The sequence below is a fragment of the Otolemur garnettii genome, unplaced genomic scaffold, assembly GCF_000181295.1.
Source record: "Otolemur garnettii isolate 467f Iridium unplaced genomic scaffold, OtoGar3 scaffold00119, whole genome shotgun sequence".
NCBI classification, from domain to species: Eukaryota; Metazoa; Chordata; class Mammalia; order Primates; family Galagidae; genus Otolemur; species Otolemur garnettii.
In genome coordinates this window covers 3,359,128-3,366,059 of record NW_003852514.1, presented here as the reverse complement: position 1 = coordinate 3,366,059, position 6,932 = coordinate 3,359,128, and the positions used below count along the sequence as shown (strand labels likewise).

The following is a 6,932-nucleotide window of genomic DNA, read 5'->3' as shown; positions in this document are numbered from 1 at the left end:
AAAAAAAGATTTTTCAGAACTAACTTTCAGTCGAATAACAGCTCTCATTCTTGCATGGATTCTGAATACTTGAAATTATAGTTTAGAAACATTTATTTTTTTCTCTCAATTTATAATTTTAGCATTATATATAGTCCTATATGTACTGACTCATGATAAAATAATTAATAGTAATTGTTAAGGTTGGATGCAGTGGCTCACACCTGTAATCCTAGCACTCTGTGAGGCTGAAGTGGGGGGATTGCTCGGGAGCTTGAGACCAACCTAAGCAAGAGCGATACCCCTTCTCTACTAATAACAGAAAAATTAGCTGGGCACTGTGGCAGGTGCCTATAGTCCCAGCTTCTCAGGAGGCTGAGGCAAGAGGATCACTTGAGCCTAAGAGATTGAGGTTGCTGTGAGCTGTGACTGCCATAGTACTCAACACCATAGCACCAGAGTCTCAAAAACAGAAAAAGCCCCAAACCTAATAATTGTTACACCTAGTGTTCCACATACTGTGTGAAGGGCTTTTTATGTATTTTCTCAATTGATCCTAACAGTAGTTCTCTAAGTTAATCAGTATTATTCCTCCATTTAAAGTTGAATAGACTCAGAGGGTCGGAGATTGGCCAAAGTTACTGAGCTCATAGGTAATGGAGCTGAGTTTCAGACCTGAGTCTAGCTGACTCCAAAGCTCATAACTTTAACCACTGTGTTTTCATAATATTCAGGAAGTTATGTGGATTTGGAAGATTCCACACTGACATCTCAAAGCGTTCTAAGTCATCAACCCCCAGTCGGAAAGGCGAGTGATTCAACGGCTTAGGAATTCATACTGAGGAATGACAGTGTGTTGAGCAAGACTCCAGCCTGATGTTTATTCCACCGCCTTCTATAAATCATGAAGCCTTAAGAAAGAGGCAGGACTTTGTATAGTCAACTTTGAAGAAGACCACAGAGGCCAGAGTTGCCTCATCAAGTTAGGTCTGTGACTTACCACCTACTTCGTCACCACTCGTCCAGTTGAGTAAGACGGTCAGGCCATGAGAGAAGGCAAGATGGAGAATGTGGGACCCACATGCGCACCCACAGGCACGCTATCCTGGGCCTTCTCTTTTCTTTGTGACCTCTTCTGGAATGCTGTGGGAACACACTCAATTCCTGACGTTCCAAAGACCTGATGGAAAGATATTTGAACTAACTCTTGCTCAGAAACCATAAATTCAGATCGGCACAAACCCTGTATTGATTGGACTCGTAAATTTCATCATGTTTTGTTTTATTTATTCTAAGTGAAATTGCCTCAGAAGACTGGAGAGCCATCTTACTTTCCATGCGTAGAATTTATTAGCTATGAAAATAATTCATCAAGTTATAGGTAGAAACATGTGGTTAGCCTTCAAGGAAAACTAATACTGGAGTAATAAAATCTTTCATTTTCAGAGTACTTCATCACTCAAAAGCCATGGTCACATTCATTTCCTTCTTCTGGTCCTTAACAAGAACCTCTGAAAGCCGGCAGGGCTGCTGTTCATTCACTTCCTCATTCATCAACTGCTTGTTAAGTGCAGGCACTGGCAAGGCACTAACAAACAGGCAGGCCATTTTTTTTTACCCTCCTGAAGCTTGTATTCCACCAGGGCTGTCAGACAAACAATGAGTAGATAATGAGCAATTACACAAGGAAAAATTAATTAAAGAGTTCTAAGTGCTATTCGGATAATATAAATAGGTGGCTGTGAGGCGGATGACCTCAGCAGCTATTTTAGATGGAGTGGCCAACAAAGGCATCCCTGAGCAGGGGACATCTTAAACAAGATACCTAAGTGTTAAAAGCTATTTGTGCAAGGGCTGTGCAAAAACATTCTTCGTAGATGAGAAAACTGAGACTCAGAGATTCAGTGGATCAAAGATCATGTAGTTAGGTCGTGATGGACTTGGACTTCAACCTTAGTTTGTGAAACCACCTAAGACCAGGGCTATTTCCAGCCACCATTTGCTTTGACAGTGGACACGGAAAAGTCTGTAAATAATGCCTGACGTTTCTTTCATCCACCGTGAGAGCTAGGCAAATGGCAATTTTGATGATTTAGTATTTTTGTTGATTTTTAAATTACATCTAAATGAATGAGAAAATTGTATTTTAAATTTTTAAAAAAACATATAGTTGATCTTGATTCCTGCATGCACAGCTGCTAGTCAAAATGGATAGTTTTCTGGCCCAAAGAAATTTACAACAAGGGGCGGTGCCTGTGGCTCAAAGGAGTAGGGTGCCAGCCCCATATGCCTGAGGTGGCAGGTTCAAATCCAGCCCCAGCCAAAAACTGCAAAAAAAGAAAAAAAAGAAATTTATATCAAGATAAATGAAAGAATTCTCTTCTCTTCCTTCCCTTTCCTTCTCCCCATCTCTCTTTCTCATTCTTTTTTTCTCCCTCCCTTACATATTTATTTGATTATCTCATGATTCCAGGTACTAAAAAATATACTTACTATTGTACCTCATTTCTAGGGTTTCTGATTTCTAATTTCTTCTTCACCAGTAGCATCCTAGGTGACCCAAAATATTTGGGCCTCTCTTTCTTGGCAAATATTTCAACAAGATTATGACAGAAGCCCTTTTGGAGGAATAATGTCATTATGTTAGCCTCAAAAAGTAACCTTAGAGTTCATGGCTGCAAATGATTAAGGGGTCTGGCAAGAGAAGTGTTGACAGGAATGTCTTCCAGAATGAATTAAATGAAACCCATGAAGGGATATATATTTTTAAAAGAATATAATTCTTAGAAGCTCTTTCTGATTCTTTGTAGGAAGAGAGACAATTAATGTGTATACATTTCACAAAATCATTTGGTACTGAGACTTGAAACTGGGACAGATACAAAAATATCATGCTAAAAAAAAACCCCCAACTACATGATAGTTATAATGGGCCAAAAGTTGTTTAATTTATTTTTATTGATATATAATTCATAGACCATCCAAATAGCCATTTTACAGTGCATACATTGGTCATTTTTAGCATATTCACAAAATTGTACAATCATCACTGTGCCCTGATTCCGGAACACTGTTCTCTTGTGCAGAAGAAACCCCGTACCCACCAGCAATCATTCCATTTCCTCCTTTCCCCAGCCCCTGGAAACGGCTCATCTAATGGATTTGCCTATCTGGGCATTTCACGTAATGGACTTACACAACTTGTGGTCTCTTGTGTGTCCGGCACCTTTCACTGAGCATGGGTTTATCCATGTTGGAGCTGGGCGCAGGTCTTACTCCATCCCTTTTTATGGATGAATGATATTTCCTCATAATGATACATTGCATTTGGCCATTCATCCGTTCATGGCTTATTTCTGTATTTTGACTACTGAGAATAAAGCTGCTATGAGTATTTGCACACAATGTTTTGTGTGGACATATGGATTCATTTATCTTAGGTGTATACCTAAGAGTGGGATTGGTGGATCATATGGAAACTCTCTGCTTAACTTTTTGCAAAACTGCCAAACGGCTTTAGCACAGTAGCTGCACCGTTTTATACGCCCACTGATGAGGATTCTAAAATTTCCCCACATTCACATCAACACTTATTTCCTGTTTGTTTTTGTTAAGCATAGTCATTGAAGGTATGAAATAGTATCTCCCTGTGGTTTGATTTCATTTCTCTAGTGACGAATGATGCTGAGCATCTTTTCATGTGCTTCCTGGACGTTTGCGAATCTTCTTTGGAGAAACGTCTACTCAAGTCTTTTGCCCACTTTGTTTTGTTTTGTTTTCCATAGTCTGTGGTTCTGGGTAGAGTGCCCCAGGGTCATCATACCTCACAGCAACCTCAAACTCAAGGTTCGAGTGATCTTCTTGCCTCAGCCTCCTGAGTAGCTGGGTCTACAGGTGCCTGCCACAACATCAGGCTAATTTTTCATTCTTTTTTTCTTTTGTTGTTGTTCAATAAAGTTTTATTTTTCAAAATACATGGTTGATTGGACCCTGTTCATGCATCTTCACCAGCAGCTGGGGCATCTCCACCCTTGGTATTTCTGGTGTAAATTTCCTGAACTCTGTGCTTTGAAGCCAGTTTGATAAGTCCTTTACTAAGGAGCTCCTGAAGGGCTGCCCTGGCCAGGGAACCTCGAATCTTCAGTCTCTCAGAGACCACAGCTGGGGTGATAAGCTTATAGCTGGGAACTTCCTTCCAGAGTTTGTCATATGTAGCTTTGTCAAACGAGACTAGGTTGTTGAGCTTGTCCCGAACTTTGCCTTTGGACCACTTCTTCTTTTTGGCCTTGCCCCAGATTTGTTCACTGGGTCTTTGGTTTTCTCAGCTGAGTTTCTGGCACCTTTCTTCTTGTTGTCGTCTTCAGGAGGGACTGCAAAGCTCAGAGAGGAGCTGCCACTACCGCAGCCCAGCTAAGATGTCAGACCTATTTTTTCTATTTTTAGTAGAGACACAGTGTCATTCTTGCTCAGGTTGTTTTCGAACTCCTGACCTCAAGCAATCCCCCAACCTCAGACTCCCAGAGTGCTAGGATTACAGGTGAGAGCCACCATGCCTGGCCTCTTTTGCCCATTTTTAATTGAATTGTTTGTCTTCTTATTTTTCAGTTGTAGAAGTTCTTTGTATATTCTGGGTACGAGATACTTAGCAGATACATGTTTTGCAAATATCTTCCCTAATTCCATAGGTATTTAGTTCACTGTTACAGATCATATGTAATTGTAGATCTGAATAGTTAGTTAAGGGTAAGGTGACCAGATGTCCCGCTTTTTAACAATTTGTCCCATGTCCCACAGCATTTTTTAAAAGTCCTGATTTTTGGAAAGAATGCATAACAAGCTAGGGAACAGCAGGAGAATGGGATGGGAATATATGGTTTTTGGCTGCTGAAAAGGTTAATGTAACTCCATTTGGGAATGAAGAGGTTAATGTAACTCCATTTGGGAATGAGGAAGTTAATGTAACTTCATTTGGAAATGAAAAGGCTAATGTAAACTTCCTACTCCCCTCCTGGGCAAGGTATCAGAAGGAGATTGGCTCCCTCACTTCCTTCTAGGCAAGGACAATTAGCTCAGTAGGACCCAAACTGTCTGGAACAAACAAGTAGTGCCCCCCCCCCAAGGTGACCAGACTTCTCGTGCTTGGCGGGACAGTCCCGATTTTTAACAATTTGTCCTGCGTCCTGTGGCATTTTAAAAAAGCCCAATTTTTGGAAAGAATGCACAACAAGCTAGGGAACACGGGAGAACAGGAAGGGAATATACGGTTTTCAGCTGCCATGTGGCTGTTTCGCCAGGATATGCATTTTATATTATTTTTGTTAATTTTATAATGTTAAACTTTAATAATAACAACTAATTGTTGAGAACTGATTATCTAGAACTGCTTATCAAAGTTTGCATTGTTGTCAGGCCCCGCCCCCCCCCAGGCCCAGCCCCCCCTCAAATGGTGTCCAGCTTTACCAATGTTAAAATCTGGTGACCTTAGTTAAGGGTATCTTCATCATTTTTACCTGCACCTTACTCCTTCTTCCCTCTCTAACAATAACACTCTCCTGGCCGGGCGTGGTGGCTCACGCCTATTGTCCCAGTGCTGTGGGAGACCAAGGTGGGTTGATGGCTTGAGCTCAGCTGAGTTTGAGACTAGCAGAAGACAATAACACTCTCCTGTGCTCCATCTATAAGTTTTTAGCTACCCTCCTTCAGTCTTTCCTATCCCCCCATGACCAGGACAGGCGTGCAACCCTGTTAGGTCAGTAGAAACTAATTGTCAGAATTTTTCACACTGTTTGGAGGTTGAAGATCTTTTTTCTCTCTGTTGCCAAACCTGTGAGCATGCAACACCTGGGCTGATGTCTTCATATTCCCCTTGTGGCAAACCCCTTTGGCAGCTGGAGAGAATGGAGTTACCCATCGGAGAAGGAAAGCTGAGGTGGGGGCAGCGTGTGGCTATGTGAAGACCTCTGTTCCATTTGTCCCTAGCTTTGCCTTTGCCCTGGTGTTTTGTGTGTGCAAAAAAGCTTTCTTTTAGGCTTAACTGAATTGGAGGTAGATTTCTGTCCCTTGAAATTTAAGGCTTCCTGTCTAATGCAATTAGCACATGGCTTATCACAGACATTACCAGCAAGTCTTGTAATACTTTAGTATTATAAGGGTTTGCAATACTTAGTGTGGGGGAGGAAATTCAAGGGCAATATAACAACTGAATCAAATTTGGGAAAATATAGACTAACATGTTTTGGGAAACAGGATGAAAATGTTTGAGTTTATGGGAAAGAGACTTGTAGGGAAAAGAGTCATTCCAGAATAGTTGCAGTGAGTGGTGGATGGCAATGAATCACAGTGTATGAATGGGTGATACGAAATGACCAGGAGAATGGCCACGGAGGTGTGGGGTGGGAGACAGCTGAAGGTGTACGAGTCATGTGAGATTCTTAGAACTAGCTGACGGATGGGGATGTGGGGACAGGACAGACTTTTCTCCATTTCCCTCTGCATCATCTCTCTTTATTTTCCCCTAATCTTCTTCCATTCTCTCCAACCTTCTATTTGGGGGCACTGTAGACCACATAAATATTAGAAACTTCTGTAAGGGAGATTTGGAATTTTAGACAACTCCTCCTCCCCCTCAAAAATTCTTTTATAAATTACACAGATGGCAAGTTCTGCCTTGGTACTAGTTTCCATACTATGAATGGAGGGCCGTCTCTGACCTAAAGCTCCTTACAATGAACGGAAGGCCATCTCTGACCTAAAGCTCCATACTGCGAATAGAGGGCCATCTCTGACCTAAAGCTCCATACTGTGAATAGAGGACCGTCTCTGACCTAAAGCTCCATACTATGAACCGAGGGCCATCTCTGACCTAAAGCTCCATCCTGTGAACGGAGGGCCATCTCTGACCTAAAGCTCCATACTATGAACGGAGGGCCATCTCTGACCTAAAGCTCCATACT

At 41.7% G+C, this 6,932-nt stretch overlaps 1 pseudogene across 1 annotated transcript; it reads right to left on the bottom strand.

Moving 5' to 3' along the window:
* Positions 1-3,926: 3,926 nt before the first annotated feature.
* Positions 3,927-6,758, bottom strand: LOC111727705 (annotated as a pseudogene). Its single transcript, XR_002775189.1, has 2 exons — positions 6,728-6,758; positions 3,927-4,349 (listed from the first exon to the last, which is right to left on the bottom strand). The product of XR_002775189.1 is annotated as a 40S ribosomal protein S25 pseudogene (transcript).
* Between the last annotated feature and the right edge of the window lie 174 nt (positions 6,759-6,932).